This window comes from Hibiscus syriacus, unplaced genomic scaffold, assembly GCF_006381635.1.
Source record: "Hibiscus syriacus cultivar Baekdansim isolate YM2019G1 unplaced genomic scaffold, ASM638163v2 tig00112490_pilon, whole genome shotgun sequence".
In the NCBI taxonomy this organism is placed as follows: Eukaryota; Viridiplantae; Streptophyta; class Magnoliopsida; order Malvales; family Malvaceae; genus Hibiscus; species Hibiscus syriacus.
Window position 1 is genome coordinate 1,565 of NW_024063343.1, and position 27,205 is coordinate 28,769.

At 32.0% G+C, this 27,205-nt stretch overlaps 2 pseudogenes; both read left to right on the top strand.

The window, feature by feature from the left end:
• The first annotated feature begins 10,172 nt into the window (after window positions 1–10,172).
• Window positions 10,173–11,883, top strand: LOC120180116 (annotated as a pseudogene).
• Window positions 11,884–11,984: 101 nt separating this feature from the next.
• LOC120180091 lies at window positions 11,985–26,730 on the top strand (annotated as a pseudogene).
• Window positions 26,731–27,205: the final 475 nt, after the last annotated feature.

A 27,205-nucleotide genomic window follows, 5' to 3' on the forward strand; every position in this document is an offset into this window, starting at 1 on the left:
GCGACATCTAGACCAACTCGAAGCTCAGCTTTAGAAAAGAGATTACTAAGGATACAACCGTAAACTAGTGAAGAACAGAGTTTCTTATTTGGCACTAAGTTAACGGTTTCAACGATCTCAGCAAAGATAATCTCGGAAAGGTTTATTTTTATATTGTTTTCAAAACAATGCAACCACCAAAGGTCTAAAGCTCTAAGAGTAGAATAACGACCCCCGGATGGTCGAAACCACCAAGTGATCATAAGATGAAGAAAACGCTCATGGAGATCTAAAACACTTGCACTATCATTCCGTTTATATCGTGAGCCTAAAACTTGTTTTTCGTTTGATAAACCTTCATTATCCAAGCCTAAGGCATTGGCTATGTAATCCGGATCAAGATGGAAATATTGACCTAGGAGGTAGGAACGCACTCCTATGGTTTTGGTTTTGTCACGATTTTTTATACAAACGGCATTACAGTAGAAGATACGAACAAGTTGATGATAGACAATGGGTTCAAGTTCGAAAAGTTTATCAAATTTCCATTGTGCAAGATAGGGAGATATTTAAAGTTAATATCAACCATAGTTTGAAGAGATGGGATACGTTCTTCCCTAATTTTATACGAGTCAAAATATTGGTAAAACCAATAACGATAATCTTTAGGACCCGGTTGATTGAAACAAGAATTTTGGATTGTCAAGTTAGGATCAAGATTTGGAATAGGATTTTGAGGAATAGGAGGAGGATTTGGTTGACGACTAGAACTACTAGATGAAGACCTAGCACGTTTAGGATTGGACATGGTTTAGGAAATCGGAATAGAATTGATAACCTGCAATTTTAAAAACAAATGTATGCAATTCAATTAATCCCAAAACTCAATTGAGTCCTCAATATTCAAGGTTCTCTAAATCAATCCTAATGGGCAAAGTTTTTGAAAAACTTTTGAAAAATATGGTTTTGAGAAACAATATATGTATAGTTTTCATAACAACATAATTTAATCAAAACACAATAATTTGAAAATTAACACATTTTTTTTCGAAAATTAAAAAAAATTTGAAAAATTCTTGTATTTTTGATGAAATTAGTTGTAACATCTAGTTTCTAATCACTAAATAATCAATGCCGATCACTATTTCAACCTAGAACTAATTAAAACTAATCCTATGTTAAAAAAATGAAATAGAGAGTTTAGAAAAATTTACCTTGAAAGATGAAGATTGAGGAGATTTAGATGTTGTTTGCACGTTTTTTAATGATTCCAACAGGTTTAGAAATGAATTCGATTAATATCGTTGATTTGAGGCAAAAATGGAGATTTGAGAGATTTAGAGGTGAAGAACGGCGGAAGAAGAAGAAAAATGAGAGTTTTGGGGTTTTTGGGGGTGTTCTGCTCGATTTAACAGAACCCCAGGGGGGTATCGATTCCCTGTGGGGGGAATCGGTTCCCTTCAAAGGGGAATCGGTTCCCTCATGGGGGGATCGATTCCCTCTACACAAAATGCTAAAATCCGATTTTAAACATCCAAAATGCTAAATTAATCTTCTTTAGTGGTATTGGCAACCCATATATTGAAAAATAATTATGTTCAAACAATTAAATTAATCTTTAATCGATTTTTGAACATAAAATTAATTTTCACTAAGAATTATAAACTCCCCCTAACTAATAGCAAGAATGCAATCAAAAATTATTATTATAAGTATTTTTCAAGATTTATTAAAAATGCTAAAATTATTTTAAACACTAAGTGAAGATAGGTCAGTTAAACCTAATTCTCTCCTAAGTGTCCAAAATCTTTCCTTATCTAAGGGTTTTGTAAAGATATCCGCTAATTGGTGCAAAGTATCAACAAATTCTAGAACTACATCTTCCTTAGTGACATGGTCTCTAATGAAGTGATGTCTTATTTCAATGTGTTTAGTTCTAGAGTGTTGGATGGGATTTTTAGTGAGACAAATAGCACTAGTATTGTCACACTTGATAGGAATAGTACCTACTTCAATTCCATAATCAAAAAGCTGTTGTTTCATCCATAAAACTTGTGCACAACAACTACCAGCTGAAATGTATTCGGCTTCAGTGGTAGATAATGCAACACAATTTTGTTTCTTTGAAAACCAAGAAATCAGCATATTTCCAAGGAATTGGCAAGTACCGGAGGTGCTTTTCCTATCTAATTTGCATCCTCCATAATCCGCATCAGAAAAAGCATGCAAGCTAAAGCTAGAGTCTATAGGATACCAAAGTCCTAAACTAGGAGTGTCCTTAAGGTATCTAAAGATTCTCTTAACAGCTAGTAAATGTGATTCTTTAGGACATGATTGAAACCTAGCACACAAGCAAACACTAAACATAATATATGGTCTACTTGCGGTTAGATAAAGCAAAGAGCCAATCATTGACCTATATAATTTAACATCTACACATTTACCTCCTTCATCTAAGTCAAGATTTGTTGAAGAGCTCATTGGAGTGTTATGAGGTTTCCCATTTTCCAGTCCAAACTTCTTGAGCATATCTTTGACGTACTTAGCTTGATTAATGAAGATGCCATCTTTTCTTTGCTTGATTTGGAGTCCCAAGAAAATGAGAGCTCCCCCATCATGCTCATCTCAAACTCACTTTGCATTAGCTTAGAAAATTCTTGGCAAAGAACATCATTAGTAGAACCAAATATTATATCATCAACATAAATTTGAACTACTAATAAATCTTTACCTTTTCTCTTTAAAAACAATGTAGTGTCAACCTTTCCTTTTAAAAACCTTTTTCAATTAAAAATTTGACAATCTTTCATACCAAGCTCTAGGAGCTTGTTTTAAACCATAAAGAGCTTTTGTCAATTTTAAAACATGATCCGGAAAATTTGAATCTTCAAAACCTGGAGGTTGTTCCACGTACACTTCTTCTTTTATAAAACCATTTAAAAATGCACTTTTAACATCCATTTGATATAATTTAAATTCATTGAAACATGCAAATGCTAATAACATTCTAATTGCTTCCATCCTAGCTACGGGAGGTATGTTTCATCATAGTTATGCCTTCTTCTTGAGTATAGCCTTGAGCAACAAGTCTAGCCTTGTTCCTCACTATATTACCACTTTCATCAAGTTTATTTCTAAAAACCCATCTAGTACCTACAGTAGATTTATTACTAGGCCTTTCAATTAATGTCCATACTTTACTTCTCTCAAATTGATTTAATTCTTCTTGCATAGCCATAATCCAATGTTCATCTTTTAATGCTTCTTTGATGTTCTTAGGCTCTATGCATGAAATAAATGCAACATAATTACAGATATTTCTAAGAGAAGATCAAGTAGTTACCCCTTTTGATGGATCACCTATAATTTCACCATCCTTGACATAGTTGTACTCTCTTGGAAAAGATACTTCCCTTTCTTCAATGGTTGGATTCTCGAGGGGATCATGAGTTTCCTCATCTTTTGTTTCTTCCTTTGATGATGATTCTCCAACGTCATGTCTAACGTCATTTGCTTGTACAATACCTACATCATCATTAACAGAAGAATCCTTCCTCGGAAGGGATTATCATCAAAAACAACATGTATAGACTCTTCTACAACTAAAGTTCTTTTATTAAATACACGATAAGCTTTAGAATTTAAGGAATAACCCAGAAAAATTCCTTCATCACTTTTAGCATCAAATTTGCCAAGATTTTCTTTACCGTTGTTTAAAACAAAACATTTACATCCAAAAGGATGAAATAGCTAATGTTAGGCTTTTTATTTTTGAGAATTTCATATGGAGTTTTCTTTAAAATTGGCCTAATCATTACTCGATTTACAACATAACAAGCGGTATTGTGGCTTCCGCCCAAAAATATTTTGGCAAATTATTTTCACAAAGCATGGTTCTAGCCATTTCTTCTAAAGTTCGATTTTTCCTCTCAACAACTCCATTTTGTTGAGGGGTTCTAGGTGCTGAAAAATTATGGCTAATACCATTAGAATTATAAAACTCAATAAATCCAAGATTTTCAAATTCAGTTCCATGATCACTTCTAACACTAGTGATAGAGTAACCTTTTTCATTTTGGATTATTTTTGAAAATGTGATGAAATTTTATAATGCTTCATCTTTAGTACTTAAGAATAGAACCCAAGTGTATCTAGAATAGTCATCTACCAAGACAAATGCATATTGTTTTCCTCCCAAGCTAGTAGTTCTAGTTGACCCAAAAGATCTAAATGGATCAATTGTAATACTCTACTAGTTGATACATCATTAATAGATTTAAAAGAAACTCGTTTTGTTTTCCTTTAGCACAAGCATCACAGATTTTATCATTATCAAATTTAAGCTTAGGCAACCCTCTTACTAAGTCTCCTTGAATTAACCGTTGCAAAACACTCATACTAGCATGACCTAGTCTCCTATGCCATAACCAACTATCATGCTCATCCTTAGCAACTAGGCATAAATTAGTCATATCAATGGAATCTAAATGCACCATGTAAATGTTTCCTATTCTATGACCAACAAGCATAATCCGATTAGATGCAATGTCAATGACTTTACAACCATTAATTTCAAATAAGACATTGAATCCTTTATCGCATAATTGACTAATACTCAATAGATTATGCTTTAATCCATTCACATATAAAACATTCTTAATTTGTATGGAAGAGGTATTACCTATTGTACCAATACCTTCAATGTGACCTTTTGAATTGTCTCCAAAAGTCACTTCTCCTCCATTTTTGGCGTTAAGCTCAATGAACCGGCTTTTGTCTCCGGTCATATGTCTTGAGCATCCACTATCAAGGTACCATGAATTTGAATTTGTTTCCCGTGCCTTGTAGCAATGCTCCTTTCCCTACAAACATAGATTAATTTTTGATTTTTGGTACCCAAATTCTTTTGGGTCCATATTCATTAGTTTTCAAAATCCTAGTCCCCTTAGGTATCCATTTGTGTAGGATATTTTTATCTTTAGTAGTAATGAGTTCTTTAGGAACCCACATACTTCTAATGATTTTTCCAATAGAGGTTCTTTGGGGACCTCTATAATTGTAGTTTCTAAAACTTTTTCTAACAAATTTGGATTTTGAATTTCCACCTCTTTCAAAATGTTTTGTTCCAACTTTATCAAAAGAAATTTTAAGATCATCAATTTTCTTTTGATGATCATCATTGATCTTTGAAAGTAAATTTTGCAAATCTAAATTTTTCTTTTCAAACTCTTCTAGTTTGATTTGCAAATCTTTGATTTTACTTTCAAGATCGTTGTTGGTTTTGGATATGAGTTTGTTTTCATTTTTCTATTTTGAAACATCATTTTTATATTTTAAAAACAATTTCTCATAATCCGAAGCCAACCCATTGTACTCCTCAAATAACTCATCATAAGATAAATCATCAAAATCGGATGAGTTAGAGGTTACCTTAGAATCTTCCCCGAATGCCATCAAGCACAAGTTTGCTACTTCTTGTTCCTCTTCATCGGAACTTTCTTCATCGCTCCATGTAGCCACATGAGCCTTGTGCTTATTCTTTGATTGACCCTTTTTCTTCAATTATGGGCAATCATATTTGACATGCCCCGGCTTTTTGCATTCATAGCAAATGATTGGGTCCTTCTCTTTTGGTTCATTTTTGAGGCCTTCATTTCGTTTGAATTTTCTTCCTTGGTAAGGTCTCATCATTTTTCTGAACCGTTTGGCAAACAATGCCATTTCCTCATCATCATTATCATTATTAGAATCACTCTCATCTTTTGTGGATTTGAGAGCAACTCCAATATTTTTCTTCTTCTCCTTTTCCTTTGGTGTCTCTTCAACTTTATCAAGGTCCACCTCATCTTCAAGCATCATCTCATGAGTGAGGAGTGAACCGATAAGTTCTTCAAGAGTTAAGGACGATAGGTCCTTAGACTCGATGATTGCCGTCTTCTTTGATTGCCATGATTTTGGGAGGGAGTAGACTAACTTCCTCACAAGCTTTTCATTTGAGATGATCTCTCATATGATTTGAGACCATTGATAATCGTTGAAAATCTATCCGTCATAGCTTTGATGTCTTCATTTGGTTTCATCCTGAAATTTTCATAGCTATGCGTTAGAATACTAATTTTTGATTTCTTTACCTCATCTGTACCTTCATGTGTGACTTGAAGTTTGTCCCATATTTCTTTGGCGGTTGTACACGATGAAACTCTTCCGTATTCATCTGGTCCAAGAGCACAAAAAATAATATGGATGGCTTTGGAGTTGAGCTGGAACACTCTTGTCTCTCATTCACTCCACAACCTTGGATGAGTGAGAGGTTTGATGTATCCTTCTTCTACAGCATTCCATGCTCCCATGTCACTTGCTTGAATGAAGTACATCATTCTATTCTTCCAATAGGCATAGTTAGCTCCATTGAAGAAAGGAGGCTTGTTGACGGGCATCGAATCGAGACCGGAGTCGAAGTTTGAAGCGGAGGCCATTGATGACTTTAATAATCGATATAACTCTTCCTGAATCGACTCAAGAGGCGATTAAACCTTCAAATAAGTTAGGCTCTGATGCCAATTGTTGAGTTAATCGATTGACAGAATCGGCCAAGAAGGGGGTGAATTGGCAATTAAAATTTTTGTGGAAGCTTTTGCAGAAAATTGAAAGTAATTGCACAGCGATTTACAGTGGTTCGACTTTCTCAAACAAAGTCTACGTCCACTACCTTAGCTATCCACACTAAGGATTTTCCAACAAATTCACTAATTTGTTCTTTCTTTTGAGGCCAAAGAGATAACCTTACAATTCCCTCAAGAGTATACCCCAACTCTTGAGAACACTCTTTTTCCCAAAGAGAAGATTACAAATTTGCAAACTTATAAGAAAACCTCACAAGGTAAGATGTTTGTACAATTCTAGAACAAGAAAAGAACACTCAAAGAAAATTACAAATGAGCACAATAAGTGTTCTTTGAAAGCAAAATGAATATTGAATGAAAATTGGCTTGAATTGCACAAACTTTGTGTTTGATGCTTTCTCTCTTGTTTCTCTATAATTTCTTATTGATCAAGGGCTTCAGAACTTGTTTAAATACACTTTCAATCACTTCTGAACGTTGGGGATAATTAATGAAGATAATATAGCCGTTTTAGTGTGAAAACAATTAATAAAACAGCTTGGAGCGTGGGGGGAATCGGTTCCTCCTCATAGGGAATCGGTTCCCTAAGTGTAAAATTCAAATATTTCGACCGTTGAACAGGGGGGAATCGGTACCCCCTATGGGGGAATCGGTTCCCTCCGAGCATTCTGGAAATCTCGGAGTCAAACCATTCAGGGGGAATCGGTACCCCCTATGGGGGGGAATCGGTTCCCTCTGAGCAATCTGGAAATTTTGGCTTTGAAATGGTTCGAAATACTTTGAAAGATTAATTTGAAATTGTTTTAAGATTAAAACTTAATTTTACACTTAAGTAAGGATTAAAAATGATTTTTGAAATATTTTGAGTAATGTTTTGATATTCGAATAATTATATCGAATATACTTAGAAAATCATTTTGAAAAATCTTAAAATTCATTTAACTTAATTTGTTATATCGAAATATCAAAATGTTTTCAACAGTATCTTCTCCTTCAATAAGGGAAAAATCAACTGAAAGAATGTTGTGATTACCATCTTGGACAACCGCCAATAGTAAAACTTGCTTGCATTTTCCGTACAAGAATGTCCCATCAATTTGGACCACGGGCTTGCAGTATTTCACAACATTAATGCATTGTGGGTAAGTCTAAAAAAGTCGTTAGAATTTATATCGATCGCGAAGCACTCGATCATGTGGTATGCATGGAAAGTTTCAAAGTCGACAATTGTCCCAAGATTCAATCTGCGCACTACCTTAAACCAACTTGGTAGTTCGTTGTAAGATGCATCTCACTCACCATGAAATTTTTTAATGGCATTCTGCTTTGCCTTCCATGCTTTTCTGTATGAGACGGTGTACCTATATTGTGATTGTATAGCTGAAATCAGCACCACAATAGCTATATAGGAGTTTTCTTTGACCATGAGCATGATGACTTGGTAGATAATGTTAGAGTCCAAATTGGGATGATCCTGGTTGATTCCTCCAGCACATCATATGTGATGACCGTTGTATATTATTAGTTCTCATATATTGTTTTTTCTCTTCCTTCCTCTTTGCTACATGAACTATCCAATTGCATCCGTTATCATATTGGACACAGTGACAGACATTTTTTGGTGGTGGAACGGTCGACTCTGGACCGAACAAAATTACGAATATTGTAATTCTTAATTGTCACCATCGCTTCTTCTTTGGATGGGAACTTTATTCCTTTATATAACACATCATCATTGACTAATGAGTTAAATTCATAGTCACTAACATTAGGCATATCCACAAATTCTAGCCCTTACATTGCTCCATAGTCAGAATCATACATGTGTATTGAGGTTCAGTGTGTATTTATGAGAACTTCATCTACATCATCATCATCATCAGAGTCTATGTTGAACTGCGGTGATTCTGGCTAAACGAATAGCCTAGTCTCAGCACCATATGCACCTAGCTCATGAAGAGGTTCTTCTAATGGAGATAAGGGTTCCTCCACGATGCCGATATTTAGGTCGAACAAGCTGGTAGTTGAATGCCTTCCCCTTGAACTTGAAGGCATCTTGACATTGAGGTTGAAAAAACTCGCAGTTGAATGCCTCCCCATGGAACTTGAAGGCATCGTGTCAAATGGGTACTGTACAGATTGTTGCGTCGAGGGCATCTCCATATTCAGGTCAAAGAAATTGGTAGATGAATGCATTCTTCTTGAACTGGAAGCGATGTTGCCATACGAATTGTTTGTGCAGCTACCTCGGTACAGATCGTAACAAGTTGCTGATGAATGTCTCCCCATTGACTTGAACGAGTTAAAATCATTACACATTAGTTGAGTTGGGCTATTAACTTGATCAATTTGTTGAGCCAGCCCATAATGGGAGCATAATGACATACCACGAACCGCAGACACTTCAACAAATATCGCATACATCTGTGTATCAACGACTGAATATTGATTATGAGAATCAACCATCATAGCAACATCATCATCGTTGGAGAGTTTGAATGATGTATAAGTTAATGGAAATACTGCGGTTGGAAATCTGTACTGAAGTAAGAACAATCTTCTAGTACTTCCAACATGAATCTTCCTTGAAATTTTAGCGATTAGCTCCTCAATAGTGATATTTCTCTTGAATGATGTTTTGACAGAATGATTTGATGTCAAGACGACATTAGTTTCATCTTCCCGAATTTCTTCATAATAATAAACAATAGTTGAAATACGCGTCATTTTAAGAGTTTGAAAAATTAAGAGTCTTATATATACAAAAATAATAGCTGAAATGCACTTAATTAAATAAATAGTATATGAATTAAAATATAAACTAATCCAAAAAAGTTAAAAATTTTCACAATAATTTAAATAACACAAATTCATATTGTTACCGTATCGGCAAAATATCTCGAGGTATGATCTCACTTTTTAATTTTATAACTGCAAAAAATAATATAAAATAATTAGTAAAATAATTTTTTTTCAAATAATTAAATATAAAATAAATAAATAATAATAAAAAATAATTTTACCTTATAAAACTAATAATAAAATCTACTTAGCTTGATAGAAATAATTGATAAAAATGAGAATAAACAAGTAATTTTAGTGTAGTAATGTTTGCATTAAGAATGATTGATATTTATAGGTGAGGGGATCGTTTAAAAGTCAAGTTTTTAGGCTCAGGTAATAATGTAATATCAATAATTCAACGTGCATAATATAATGTGCGGATCCATATATGTCAAAACCACGAGAAGGCGCGGATGACGATCCACACCTTCTCCTTATATGACGACAGTTCGGATAGAACCCCACGAAGGTACAAATGACTATTCACGCTTTATTGTTATTATGTTAAAAATGATATTAGATCAGTAATATTTGAGGAGATGGTGCTTACATGTAATTATTCGGTTTAAGGGTAATTTTTTTGGTAACAACGTCCAAAACGGCTGCGTTCTCAACGTAGGTCTGTCAAACTTTACAAAACGGACAGTTAAAGTCTGTTAAGTACACCAAAGCCAGACACGTGGTTTCTATCCTCATAATAAACTACATTGGATTTGATCCACTTTACCTTCCTATACGAAGAATTCCGTCTTCAATTTGCTAATTTGTTGTATTCTACTCTTTGCAATCTACTGCTAATTATAAACATTCCATCAAGAGTTCTTGATCTCGCTTTTCTTTGTCACCGAAGACTTGAATTTTCATCGAAACTGTGGAGAAGGGAGAAGAAAGGAATTATGGGTACTGATTTGTTGAGCCAAACAAAGCCGATTCCGATTCCAACCCAAGAAGAGGATCATTCGAGCCATTCCAGAGCTCTCCTTTCTTTCAACACTGATTCTCCTTCCGATCCTGCGGCAAAAACACCTCCTTCAAAGCCCAATACCACCATTATCTTCATTGCTTTGATACTCTTCACTTGCATTGCTCTTCAGCTGCCTTTGCGTTTGCTTTTCTCGTTTACTCGTCTTCTTCGTCCTCTTTTTCAGCTACAGCTGAGAACGTTTCTCGTCCTCTAAAGAAACTGGAAAAGCCGGTGGTTATTTTGATTTCCTCTGATGGGTTTCGATTTGGGTACCAATTCAAGACCTCATTACCAAACATCCACCGGTTGATTGCGAACGGGACCGAGGCTGATTTGGGTTTGATTCCTGTTTTCCCTACTCTTACTTTTCCTAATCATTACTCTATTGTTACTGGCCTCTATCCTGCTTATCATGGGGTTATAAACAACCGCTTCGTGGATCCTAACACTGGTGAGGTGTTCACTATGTCCAGCCATGAACCAAAGTGGTGGCTAGGTGAGCCACTTTGGGAGACTGGTCAATCATGGTTTAAAGGCTTCTACCTATTTTTGGCCTGGAAGTGTGGTAAAAAAGGGTTCTTGGGATTGTCCTAAAAAGTTTTGTATGTTCTATAATGGATCTGTTCCTTTTGAGGATAGAGTTGATACTGTTTTAAGCTACTTTGATTTGCCTAGCAGTGAGATTCCTGTGTTTATGACATTGTATTTTGAGGATCCTGATCATCAGGGTCACCAGGTCGGACCTGATGATCCTCAGATCACTGAGGCCGTTGCTAGAATTGATAGTTTGATTGGCAGGTTGATTGATGGTTTAGAAAAGAGAGGGGTTTTCGAGGATGTTACCATAATTATGGTTGGAGACCATGGGATGGTTGGTACATGTGATAAAAAGCTGATTTTTCTTGATGATTTGGCTCCTTGGATTAAAATTCCTGCGGATTGGGTTCAGTATTATACTCCGATGCTTGCTATTCGTCCACTTCCTAGTCATGCACCGTCGGATTTTTTTGCAAAGATGAATGAAGGATTGGAACCCGGGAAAGTTGAGAATGGAAAGTATTTGAAGGTTTATCTTAAGGAGGAGCTACCAAGTCGACTGCATTATGCGGCAAGTGGCCGAATTCCTCCCATAATAGGGCTGATTGAGGAAAGTTTTAAGGGGGAGCAGAAAAGGACTAAGCGACAAGAGTGTGGAGGAGCACACGGATATGATAATGCATTTTTCTCCATGCGTACTATTTTTATTGGTCATGGTCCTCAATTCGCAAGGGGGAAGAAGGTGCCGTCTTTTGAGAACGTCCAAATATATAACTTGGTAACTTCAATTCTCAAGCTAGAGGGTGCTCCCAATAATGGTTCTTCAGCATTTCCTGAGTCTGTTCTATTGCTTAGTCAGTAAATTTATCTCCTAAGAATGTTCAGAGCGATCTTAGCCAAATGACTATCTGTTCACCCATGCAGACAATTGGGAATACATATGCATTGATCAGTTGATATTGTTGAGTTGCAGATATATGTAATTTCTAATCTGTAAGGAATGAACTTCGAAGTTGTCAATAAATTTTAGTTTTAATATGACTGTTCAGTCCATTGCTCTTATGATGTTTACCATGGAAAATAAGGCAAAGTATTCTGGCATTGTATTTTCTGCTGTTTCTCCTTCCTTAGACAAGGCCTAGGTTGTTCTCGATTTGGTGTCTTTGTCTAGCACATACCTTGCAACTAAGAAGTTGGAAATCATAAATAATTTGAAAACATGCTATTTATAAGCTAGTTGTTTCAATACATGCATCCTTTCCTGGATAGAAAATTGCATCTTACATCCTGGTTGCATGGTATACTTTTTTATCTAAGATTCTTATAGCAAACGGGTTGTCATCGCTTCCCAGTTATTCAGAGCTGTTTTCCCTCCGGTATGGATAAGTTTTTCGTGATTTGCTTTGTTCTTATCGAGGGGGGAAAAGAGAACATCAGATTGTAGGATCTTTTGGAATTCTTGCAAGCTAGGAGTACATGTTATTTGACATGGAAGTGGTTTCTTAATATTTTTCAAAGACAAATCTAGCAATATTTGTTTCTTCTCAAATGCACCAGGTTTATATATCCTTTATCCTGCATAATTGATCTGTCATTCCTGTGAAGAATGAAGAAGAGTTATGGTACTGCTTTTTGTCCATGAAGCTCTTAGCTTTATTGGTCATGGCCATTAGTAATGATCTACTGATTTATTGTCTAGTTCTGAGATTCACGGAAACAGAAAACTTGACAAAATTTTCAGTTTTTCTATTTGCTTGTTCGAATCGTAATATCCAACAATATTAATGTATTGTCCAGGACCTCGTTAAAAAACCTATCTAACCTGAAGGAAAAAAACCAGACAATGGCCACAGGAGCTGACTACACCCACAGGAGCCGACTACGCCCACAAAAGACAAAACAAAAACCCCTCTAGGAACAGCCGAAAACAAAAACAAACTAACAAGCCATAAACAACGCCAAAACAAATCAACAAAAAGACCAAACCGACACACATATAATCCTCAACCAGAATAAGAACCAGAAGCCAACTTAGCCAGGTGATCTACCGCCAAATTACGATTCCTGGACATGTTTCACGATAAATTTTTCTCTAATAGACATCGCAGCAATCGGCTGAAGAATCGACGCCCATTCAGGGGGAATTAAAATCGGATCTCTCAACCAATTCACCACCTCTTTACAATCACACATAAAATCCAGACATGTTTCAGAAAAATCAACAAACAAATTAACTGCATACTCCACAGCTTAGATCTCAGCCAACAGTGAGGACCCCCCCCCCACCAATTGGGACCGAGAAAGAAACCAGGGTAGCACCATTGGAATCTCTAAGGATCACCCCGATACCTCCACTGCTACCATCAGTCCGCATCGAGCCATCTACATTGAACTTCACAAATCCTTTCGGAGGTGGGATCCATACCAAAGAAGGTGGTGCGGATTTTTTTTTAGAAGAAGAGCATCCTTCGCAATCAAGAGATCAGCAGCCAGGTTATCCAAACTAAAAGGGGCCGAAGGGAACTTGACCGACAACCAGCAAGCAGCTCTATACTTTGCTAAAATAACCAATTGAGACCTATCAAACTTCTTTCCATGAAAAAACATTTCATTCCTAAAGAGCCAAGTTGACCAAATGATAGCGAAATGCAAAACACCCCAAATTATTTTAGGGTAAAGTATAGTAATGGTCACTGAACATTTCTAAAGCTTGCATTTAGGTCTCCCAACTTTTAAAACTTGCAATAAAGTCCCCCAAAATTTATTCCGTTTGCAATATGGTCCCCAACTTAAACCACCGTTAGAAATTAGGGTAAATTATATAAAAGGTTATTGAACTTTTCAGACACTTGAATTTAGGTCCTCCAACTTTTAAAACTTGCAAAACAATCCTCAATTTCATTCTAAACCCCAATTTCCAAAGTAATTCAATTTCATTCTCAACCCTAAATTCCAAAATAATTCAATTAAATTCAATTATGTCAGATTTATTATTATTTAATTTATCTTATTTCATGTGATACGTATTTTTTATATAAATATAATAGTATAATTCTTATCTGTTGAAAAAAAAATTTAATTAAAAAAAGTAGTTAGGATATAGAAGAGGTTGAAAATAATTCAAATTTTAAATTTATAAAATGTTATTTTGACGTATAAATAAAAGTGTAAACTACTAGGTTGACAACTTAACTATCTAGCCTTTTTACTTTTGTCATCGATCTTTTAAATTTATCAATCATACAACATAATTATTTAACTATTTCAACTAAGCCACTAGTCGTTACCAATTGATACAAATGATGAAGTGGCAGTTAAAAGGAATTGACATTATTATACATTCAATCTTTATTATTTATATAATCAATTTGGTCCTAAATTAAATAGAATTTAATAAATTAATCATTTAATTAGGATCTGACATGTGTTAGCACATGATCATGACACGTGTCATTGGTGACACATGTCACCACCTAATTATTTATATGCTATCAATTTGGTCCTAAATTAAATAAAATTTAATAAATTAATCATTTAACCAGGATCTGACATATGTTAACATGATCATGATGTTATTGGTGACAAATGTCACCACCTAATTAGAAGAAAATTAAGTTACAAAGAAGTAAAATTTGGGTCTTGGGCAAACTCAAACCTGAGTCACGCAAATGAAAGATACAGGGTGGAGCCACTAAGCTAACACCATCGTTTGTGTTAAGAGATATACAATAATACATATACTAATAGTATGACCAATGCCAGGAAAAAAAAGAATATAATGGAAAACGGAAATAATGAGATTTGAACTTCGGCAAAAAATTTGAAAGCAATAAATGATGGGAAAATATTATATTTTTTTACAATAAAAAATTATATTTGATAAATTGTTTGATAGATTTAATATATTTTTTAAATATTAGTTGATACAATATTTTAAAAGAATAAATTTAAGATTTATATATTTTTAAACTAAATTTAATATTTATATTTTTCATATTTATAATTCATGATTATATATATAATCTTAAGTTGAGTATTTCTAATATAATTAATAATTTTAATTTCTTATTAAAAATAAAATATTCAAAAATATAAATGATTCATACATTAATATATGAATATATTTTTTTATTTATACATCTAAATATAAATATACATTTATATAAATATATTTTTATTCGTATATTGAAATATTTTGATTAAAATATAAACATATTTTAAATACTAGTTTATACAAGAAAAATAAAATATATCAAAAATATAAATGATTCATACATTTAAATATAAATTGAATCATTTATATTTTCTATACATCTATATTTAATAAGAAAATAAAATTATTGGGGGACTGTTTTGAAAATTTTAAAAGTTGGGGACCTAAATTCAAGTGCCTAAAAAGTTCAATGACCGTTTATATAATTTACCCTAATTTTCTAACAGTTATTTAAGTTGGAGGACCATATTGCAAACGGAATAAATGTTGGGGGACTGTATTACAAGTTTTAAAAGTTGGGGACCTAAATGCAAGCTTCAGAAATATTCAGTGACCATTACTATACTTTACCCATTATTTTATACGGTTGAATCCAGGGAAGGGACTCACACCACATCTGCAAAAAATTAATAGGCTCCAAAGGAAGAGCCGCAGAGATACCCCACAAATTCAAAAAAGTGAGCAACGCACATCTCTCCTCCGAAGTTCCACTTGACCAGAACTCTGCGTCGAAGAACCCTCCATAAAAATGCTTCTACTCTAAAAGGGGCAATTCCCATCTAGACATTTTTCTTCCAATTGAAACCAGACAGCTCCATTTCATAGGCTAGATTCGACGCTGATTTAACCGAATAAACTCCATCAATCGAACCCAACCATTTAACCCAATCCGACCGAGAAACCGAACTAACAAAGCTTTCAAGAGAACGTAGCAGGCCCTCCCATTGCAGTCTTTCCCAATCAAAAACCTCCATCCTGAGCCTAATATTCTAACTCCACCCTGCTTCATTTTTAACCCCAAAATCGGATATTGGACCTTCTTTGTTAGTCGCTAGAGCATATATCCTTGGAAACAACTCTTGAAGTGGTCGATTACCTAACCACCTATCCTGCCAAAACCTTGTACCTTTCTCATCTCCCACCTGAATCTGGAATAAATCTTTAAGGCCATTATCCCCTCCACCCCCTATATAGGTAGAAATAATTCCACGCCACAGCCAAGAAGCTCCAAGAGAGAGACAGAGGAGGAAGCATGACCTTTCGATCCAGATTATATTTTGCAGTGGTCACAAGTTTCGAGGGACTCGACTTTTCATTACAAAATCTCCAGCGCCACTTCCCAAGAAAATCGAAAATTTTCTGTCTAAGATCTACGAAGCGTAGACCGCCAGCGACCATCGGTTTACAGACTTAAGCCCAACTAACCCAATGGATGGCCTTCTTATCTTGAGAGCCGCCGCACAGAAACATCGAAAATAAATCATTGAGCTTCTTGTAAGGAGATAGAGAACTAGTAACCAAGTCTTCTATTACAGTAATTGACTCTTACTGTTAATTACACGTGAAATGTTTTCTTTACTGGATTTCTCAATGTTATTTCAAGAAACTTTGATTAATTTCCTCTACATGAGATAGAGAACCAGTAACCAAGTCTTCTATTGCAGGTTCATGCGGATATCACTGTAGTGAACCAGCCGAAATGGTGGGAAAAGAATGCAGGACCAAATATGATACATTCACTCTACTGTTTTTGAGTGCCTTAAGTGAAGCTAAAGATAGATTAGTTATAGTTGAATTTTATGGAACTTGGTGTGCTTCTTGCAGAGATCTATTTCCCAAGGTAATTCATACCTTTCTTGACCACTATTTCATGTCTCAAAAAGCCTCTACTTCAAAGATCAAAATCAACTTATGGTGTTGGTGAAATTACGCTCCTTATTAATATATGATTTCTCCATTGGAGAACCTTGAAGTATCTCTTGAAGAAATATATCTTTATTCATATTTCAATAACACGATGAAAGATAAATAATGTGTACAATATATGATCTGTAAACCGCCAAGTCTACCTTGGTTTGTACCCATTTTAGCTTGGTCTTGGCAATTTATATAAAATTTGACTTTTGTTAGAGTAGCCTATATGATATGATTAGGGGTGTAAAAAACTAACCCGACCTGTAAAACTGATTGAAACTTATTCGAGTCAAAATTGTTTTTGACCTGCACTGTGGTGATCCGAAATCGACTTGAGTCGGAATTAGTGTTGACCTGAACCCGAATTGAATCGAAAATATGATACCCAAACTGCATCCGACTGATATGAACCCGAACCTGAGATTGACCTGGTAAATAACTGGTATTACCCAACTTGTTTTCAACCTAACCTATTATGAACCTGACTTGTTATGAACCTGACATGTTTTTAACCTGGTCTGTTTTTAACATGACCTGCAAATAATCTAACTTGTTAATGACCTGATCTGATATTTACCTGATTTATATATTACCATGGACAAAATTATAAGATTTTAATAAAATTATGAGTGTTTTATCTTATGATGTAATTAAAATATTAATATGATTACTTTTTAAATGTTATATTAAAATATTTATTATGATAATTATATTAATAAATAAACCTATTATATAAAATTATTTAATAAAATTAATAAAATACTTGGATGACACACACTTGATACCGCATGACAATGGTTATTATGTCGATGGTTATAAATACTCGGATGCATCATACATACATACATGCATGCATGCATGCATGTGTGTTGACTAAAATAAAAAAAAACCAGAAAAAGGAAAGGGCATGGGGTCGGCTAGAGGCGTGATTGTCTAGGAAAGACTACTAATATACGACTAATATACAACATTACCGGATACATTAAAAGATATTTAATAAACTCGGTTTAGCGCTACATATTATGTTGATAGATTAATAATGTTTTAGGTAGAAAACATGAAAAACTATTAAAAAATTTGGTAACCGGTAAATTTTGGTTATCGGTAAGTATCGATACATATATACAAGTGTCCATACTTATTTCACTGTGGAAAACATTAATTTAATGTTACTTTTGAGTGAGTTTTAAGATATTAATTTAGTAATTATACGCGTCTAATGATTTATTTTTTATGTTACGGTATATATTATTATTAAATTAAAAACAATAAACATAGATATTACATATTTGTTATTATCTTTGGTTAAAATTGTTAAATTTAAATTCTAAATAATATTTTATAAAATATCAAAACAATCAAATAATTTTTTGTGTAAATGAAATTATTAAATTAATATTGTAGGTGGAAAACATGAAACACAATTAAAAAATTTTGAAATATAAATTATATAACTTTCAAAAAAGTATCGATCATTTTTATAAAAAGTATCTATACTTTCAACATATTAGGTAAATTTTACCGGTTTTGTCATAATGAAACTGTTTTTTGTGAGGATCGTCGGCGCACCCCATGGCGCAGCGGAAACAAAACTCGACGGTCTCACCGCGATCCAAGTACGAAAAACCGAAATCGGGAGGAAGAGATGCGAATACTTACAGCGGGTTCCTTGAAAACAACAAGAACAACAGTGAATACGGTGGTGTAGATCGATTCGAATCGAAAGCCTCTACGAAATCACGTCTCGGCCTCTACTCAGTTCACTCAATTGAGAGCAATATTTGTTTTCCCCAAAACTATTTTGAGAGAAAACGACTGAAGGATTTGTGTATGTGTTACAAAACGGCTGCTAGACCTAACACACCCTTTTATATCTATTACCCTAACATCTTAGGGGTTTTTAAAGTTGTTTTGAATTAATAAATAAAATATTATTTAATTAATTCAACTTAAATATACATTAAAGACTTATAATCAGATTTACAATCTTTAATGTTTACTTAAAATATTTATTTAATTATTCTGAATTATATATATATCAATTAAAAGAGTTGTAATATAAATTACATTCTTTTAATGCTTACTTAATATATTCGGGATAATTAAATTCATATGTATATCAAATATACATATCTTAACTTTAGATATATTTTAGTAACGTACAACAAATTGTACATCTTTGCTCATTTTAATCCTAGGGTGTGACCCTGTAGGTTCTTGTAACGTTAGTAGTAATTATTAGAACAATTCTAAAATTACATACAATGAGTGACATCTAGCAATATATCATAGTCACCTAAGTTACAAGAAAATATGATTCGACATATCATCTTGGTGATTAACTCTTTTATGTATTACACTCTTATGTCCTTTATATCTAGAATAGGCACAAGTCTTGGAATAGTCACACTTGTATAGCTCATCTATTGTTTCTTGATATCTAGAGTAGACTTTAATTAATGAATAGTTTGTGATATCTCATATCAACTTATTCGAGCATGGCCATGCGTTTCTAGTCTCACTCAATCAAGTGGCCTATGATATATTTCCTATTATGTAGGAATGACAAATCATATCTTAATCATACACACCCACTACATATATTGAGATATATTCAATAACAATATTTATAGAGCAACCAGTTACGGAGCTTGTTGAACTGCATCCAAACATACAACAATATATGTTGGGATAGTATTGATCTCAAGTCTGAGGATCATACATATAGTTATCACCATGAGCAATGTTATGACTGTCACTTAATAATCCAAGACATATGCTCATGGTGGGTTAATCTAATACATTGTTCTCTAATAATATAATCATGTATTAATTCTGACATCTCTATTTCAATGACAACTCGTTGTCATCAATCAATAACATGTTAGTCTTAAGCGTATTATTATTGTCCATGCCCATAATAATACTTAATTAGGGATCTTTTAATAATAACAATTATGTCATTACATGGACTTTATTATCTTCCAGTTTATGTTAAACACATATATATATAACTGAAAATAATAGCAGTAATGCATTTATTTAATAAAATCGGTAAATAAAAATATTATTATAATCATCATATGATTGGTCTTTGGGCATACTCTAACAGTTTTGTCATATTTATACCTGTTGTATTGTAAAATATCGATCCTTTTTATAAAAGGATCGATACTTTCAACATATCAGGTAAATTTTACCGTTTTTGTCATAATGAAACTGGTTTTATCATATTTTTACCTGTTATATTGTAAAGTATCGATCCTTTTATAAAAATGATCGATACTTTCAACATATCAGGTAAATTTTACCGTTTTTGTCATAATGAAACTGGTTTTATCATATTTTTACATGTTATATTGTAAAATATCGATACATTTTTATAAAGTATCGATACTTTATAGTCATTATTACTGCTTTTCTTTTAAATTCCAAAAGTGCTGATACTTATTTAAATGGAATCGATACTTTCAACATATCCGGTAGGTAGTTTAATGTAATAGGTAGGTATTTCACTGTGAAAAACATTAATTTAAGGTTATCTTTTGAGTGAGATTTAAGATATTAATTTAGTAATTATAAGCGTCTAATGATTTATTTTGTATGTTACGGTATATATTATTATTAAATTAAAAACAATAATCATAGATATTACATATTTATTATTATCTTTGGTTAAAATTGTTAAATTTAAATTCTAAATAATATTTTATAAAATATCAAAACAATCAAATAATTTTTTGTGTAAATGAAATTATTAAATTAATATTGTAGGTGGAAAACATGAAACGCTATTAAAAATTTTTGAAACATAAATTACATAACTTTCAAAAAAAATATCGATCCTTTTTATAAAAAAGTATATATACTTTCAACATATCAGGTAAATTTTACCGGTTTTGTCATAATGAAACTGATTTTGTCATATTTATATGTTATATTATAAAGTATCAATCATTTTTACAAAAGGATCGATACTTTCAACATATCAGGTAAATTTTACCGTTTTTGTCATAATGAAACTGGTTTTGTCATATTTTTACCTGTTATATTGTAAAATATCGATACATTTTTATAAAGTATCGATAGTTTATAGGCGCTATTACTGTTTTTCTTTTAAATTCCAAAAGTGTTGATACTTTTTTAAATGGAATCGATACTTTCAATATATATGGTAGGTAGTTTAATGTAATAGGTAGATATTTCACTATGAAAAACATTAATTTAAGGTTATATTTTGAGTAAGTTTTAAGATATTAATTTAGTAATTATACGCGTCTAATGATTTATTTTTTATGTTATGGTATATATTATTACTAAATTAAAAACAATAAACATAGATATTACATATTTATTATTATCTTTGGTTAAAATTGTTAAATTTAAATTCTAAATAATATTTTATAAAATATCAAAACAATCAAATAATTTTTTGTGTAAATGAAATTATTAAATTAATATTGTAGGTGGAAAACATGAAACACTATTAAAAAAAATTTAAATATAAATTACATAACTTTCAAAAAAGTATCGATCATTTTTATAAAAAGTATCTATACTTTAAACATATCAGGTAAATTTTACCGGTTTTGTCATAATGAAACTGGTTTTATCATATTTTTACCTGTTATATTGTAAATTATCTATCATTTTTATAAAAGGATCGATACTTTCAACATATTAGGTAAAATTTTACCGTTTTTGTCATAATGAAACTGATTTTGTCATATTTTTACCTGTTATATTGTAAAGTATTTATCCTTCTTATAAAAGGATCGATACTTTCAACATATCAGGTAAATTTTACCGTTTTTATCATAATAAAACTAGTTTTGTCATATTTTTACCTGTTCTATTGTAAAGTATCGATCATTTTTATAAAAAAGGATCGATACTTTCAACCCATTTGTTTAGGTTTCTGTCATTGGAATTTATGAAGGCTTAGAACTAGGGTAGCGGAGTAGTGTTGCCATAGTTTAGGTTTTAACTCATTTGACTATATTACTTCTCGTAGCTTGCTATTGCTGGCTTCTGTGTATCATTCTCTTCATGTTTCCTCCTTTTAAATTTAGTCGGGTCTTACGTTTCTGTATATATGCAGAGATTTTTACGTAGTGATTTATTTGCAACGATTACTTCCTATTCAACGTGCATATGAAGACTGTTCAACTATGTATTTATTTATTTATTTATTTATTTATACATGCATTGTATTTTATTTTAATTTTTAATTTTCTGACTGCCAGATGTCTTCCACGGAAGCTGCTCTCAACCTGGAATTGGGGGCAACCTACTACCCTACCTCCCCTTACCCCATTGTATATGAGAATAGGGTTGTTGTTGTTATTGCATACGAGAATAGGGTTTTTTCATAATGAATTGGTTTTGTCATATTTTCACTTGTTATATTGTAAAATATCGATACATTTTTATAAAGTATTAATATTTTATAAGCGCTATTATTGTTTTTCTTTTAAATTCCAAAAGTGTCGATACTTATTTAAATGGAATCAATACTTTCAACATATCTGGTAGGCAGTTTAATATAATAGGTAGTGCCTATATTTTTTTACCGTTTACATTATTAACAACCTTAAAAAAATGGTAGATATTTTAATGTAATAGGTATTTTAAATTTTATTAACATTTATTCCTAAGGTAAGTTTATTATAGCTGATAACAAATTAAGTAATTAATTACCTATTTTGTTACATAAGCGCTACATAATATTTTATTATACTTGATAATGTTTCTAGTAATTAACCGATTATGTTATCCTTGGTAACATTTTAGGCGTTTACCTAATATGTTGTAATAACAAATTAAGTAATTAACCTATTTTAATAAATAAACTCTACCTTTACGTTATATAAGCGCTACCTAATATGTTATTTGCTTAATAATGTTTCGAGTAATTAACTTATTTTATTATATAAACGCTACCTATTACATTATATAAGCGTTACCTAATATATTATTGTGATCGATAATATTTCTAGTAATTAACCTATTTTATTATATAAGCGCTATATGTTACATTATATAAACGGTACCTAATATGTTATTATACTTGATAATATTCTCGATTAAATGATATAAAATAATCAATCTAAATTTTAACTGATCACTTATTTAACCGATCATATTATTTTTTAACTATTTTTAGAAGTCGCACTACAAAACTTCCCGCTAGAGGCCAAGTTGGGCACGCAAGAAAAGATGAGTGGACAAAAAGAAATAGCTTTGTTTTCGCGCCAAATAAGATGACGTAGAGCCCACCGCCTATCTATTATCGGATTTAATGTTTGTTTGAGTAATATGGAAATAAATGTCTTACGTGTTTGTTTGAGCATGAAGAAGATTCATGAACATCGCCATGAGTCGCTACTCCTACCCTATCCACCTGCATTTCCATGCCTTTTTGGTTCTCTCAAAGCACAGGCAGGCAGACATAATAATAATTTATTTAAAATCTAATTATTTTCATTTTTCCTTGAAAAACTAAACTGTTTAGTTAATTAATTATTATACTAGAAGAAGAAGAAATGTTTTGAGGGCGAGGAGGGTTAGATTTCCCATAAATATATATATGTTATTTTTATTGATTATTGTGTTATTGGTAGCACATGCATGCATAACACGTATATATATATATATTATTTTAATTATTTATAAACTATAGGTTACATATATTATTTATATAATATATAAATAGATTGTATATATATATATACTATAGTTTATATATATTATATATAATTTATACATACATGTACTATAAATTACATATATAATTTATATGTATACATATATTATAGGTTATATATATTAACTATTGTTTATAGACTATAGGTTAATGTTACATATATAATTTATATAAACTATTGTTTATATAAACTATATATGAATTATCAATTGTGTCTATATGTATATAGTTTAAGGTTTAGGGTTTAAGGGTTATTATTTAAAATTTAGGGTTAGGATTTCTATAAACTATAAACTTTAAACTATAAACTTTATTACTTTATATAGTTTATGTATAGTGTTTCTATAAACTACATAAGTGATTTACTTCATATAGTTTATATATATATATATATATATATATATATATATATATACATAGTTTATACATACATATACTATAAGTTATATATATAGTTCCGGGATTAGGGTTAAGAGTTAAGAGTTTAGGATTCACAATTTAGAGTTTAAAATTTCTATAAACTATATACTTTCTTACTTTATATAGTTTATGCATAGTTTTTCTATAAACTATATATATATATATTATCTATAGATTACTTATATTAGTTATACATACACATATATACTATATTAATATAAATTATAATTTATAAACTATATAGGTTATATAGTTTATATATGTATAGTTTATATACATATACATATATATATATATATATATATATATATATAGAAAATTAAAAGTAATTAGAATGTATACATGATTAAATTACATCAAATTAAAAATTCAAGAAGATATTTACAATTAAACTATGACTAAAATGAAAGAAATCAAAAATAAAATACAAGTGGACAAATGATGATTGTTGGAGGAGCATGAGCTTAATTAACTCAAAATATCTTGTTGGACACTATCATTGGCCCCAACTTCTCAAATTTTTTTTTATTCCTTTTAAATTTCTCAATTTCACTCTAAATTATCAATTTCCCTGTATTATCAAAATTTCCTTCTAAATTTCCAAATAAAATAAAAAATTTTCACACAAAAAAATCTTTCTTTTAAAAAGTGTTCTCCCACCACTCACTAATATATATATATATAAATTATAGTTGATAAACTATATACTTTTTATAGTTTATACATATATAATTTACATATATAGTTTATATATATAGTTCATATACACATAATTTATATATATATAGCTTATAATAATTATATAGTTTATATATAAACTTATATTATATATATATTATATTTTTTTTCAATTTTTTAAATGAATGCAATTTACTATAATTTTCATTATTTCTTCACATTTTGTATTTATTTCAATTTCATCCTTTTGTGTTTTTTAATTTATTTTAATTTTAAGTCTTTCACTTTTATATGTATTCAATTTAGTCCTTAAATTTATATTTGCATCTTCATTTGGCCAATTGTTAGTTGTTATTTATATTTTTGTAACTGACCCATAACTTTTTAAATGGGTATAATTTAGTCCTTTTTTATATTAATTTAAACCTCACATTTTAAATTTATTTTGATTTGGTCCCATACCTATGTGTGTTGTTTAATTTATATTTTAAAATTTTATTTGTAATTTTACATTTCTTCATTTTTGTCCTTAAATTTATATTTTTTTACAAAATTGATCCATGATTGTTTTTGTAATTTTACTCGAAATCATATACAATTACAACTTGCAATTCAACAATCACGAAAAATGACAAAATAATTAATCAAAAAATAAAAACGACCCGACCTGAACTCAATCCGTATCTGGTAAACATCCGACCTGAATTTTATCTGTCAATGATGTGACCCGATCTGAACGAGATCCGACTGAAGTCCACTCGAACCTGAATTAACCTAGTCTTTATCTGGTTCGGACTTGAATCGTTTTGACCTGAACTGACATCGATCTGAACTGAAAATGACTTGACTTGAACCCGATCTGGATCTGGTGTTAAATCAATTTGAGTTAACCTGTACCCGATTTTACTTGACCTGCCAAGATCCGACTGAAACATGTCCGATTACCTGATTTTACAACCCTAGATATGATTGATTCTTTTTTTCTCCTCTGATGTGAGGGCCCTCCTTTACAGGGGAAATATTGGCAGTCTTTATTTAAGAAATGAAAATATGCATTCAAAAATCTTACTGAGGCACAATAAGGCCTTTGATTGAATTCATATAAACTGTTAGTGTGAGATATCCACAAAAGCAGAGGTTAGTCCGATAATAACTTGAATGGGGGTGGGCGACAATGCTTTCTAAATGTTATTTTTTCCGGAAATTTTGTTCATTGAGACAAATATATTTATACATTTCTGTGTAAATAACTACATAAGCAAAATGATGCTGGACTACCAACTCATCTTGCTCGACAGAATAAAAAAAGTTTATTGGTCCATCGCTCACATCCACTGAAGAATGCATCCACTGACAATTTCTTGAACCAGGCTAATGGCTGTGCCCTTTAAATAATCAATGTTTGAATAATTTGGTGTCACCCCCTTTTGAATTAGTTCATGTTGTTTCTGACCTATGGTGATTTTTTTTCCTGATTTGGCTCATTGATGAATCTGGCAGCTCTGCAGGACAGCCCAAGAAAACCCTGAAATTATGTTCCTAAAAGTAAATTTTGATGAGAATAAGCCTATGTGTATAAGTTTGAATGCGAAGGTGCTTCCTTATTTTCACTTCTACTGTGGAGCACATGTGCAGCTGGAATCGTTTTCATGTTCACTAGCCAAGGTGAGTGTTTTATCCCCTCTGAGCCCATAGTCGTATTTGCACTTGTAAGACATAAGTTGATTCCATTATTTAGTTGTTCTCCCCCTATAGTTGCCTCGCTTACTAGATCACAGTTTCACCATCGAAATCTTTCACCAACTAGAATAACTATTCTTCATGCACATTTAGGCTTCTAAACTTGCATGTATAGATGATGAATTTTCTCATGCATATCACTTGCACAATATTCAGGGTAAAGTGATCATCACCGTTTCCTTATCCTCTGCAGTTTCATAAAATAAAGGATGCTATTGAAATGCATAGACAACCGCATTGCAACATTGGCCCGTCAAAGGGAGTTGAAGACCTGAATCTTGAATCTGCATCTGCATCTGCTTCAACCGAAAAGCCAGCTGTGTCTACTTAAACACAGATTTTGTTATAAAGCATGTGTCTCACACGTGTGTATTTCCATGCATATTGCACACCCGGTTGACCCTCATTTTCAGCTCATCTTAATAGTATTCGTGTATATTGACATTTTTCAGAGTAAAAGAAATACTAAACATAAATTCATAGCTTTGCAGCATTCTTTTTCATTCTTATTCAACCTGTTATATATCTAAGCTTAAAATTCAAGTGGAAATCAAGTTTCCATGTTTAAGGATATTGTGTGCCGATATACAGAATTTGGAGGTTAAATATATTTGGTCTGCAGCCATTGATAATGAAAAGATGAAACCGTAGACTTCTGGAAACAACTGACGACGATAAGGATATCCACGAAACCCAGTGTGAACCACTAAACCAAGATGACAAACCAAATGGTATAAACCACACCCTTGTCTGTGTACTTTCACTTGGCAACCTTGATCCTGCGGTTTTCAATGTCCACGAGTATG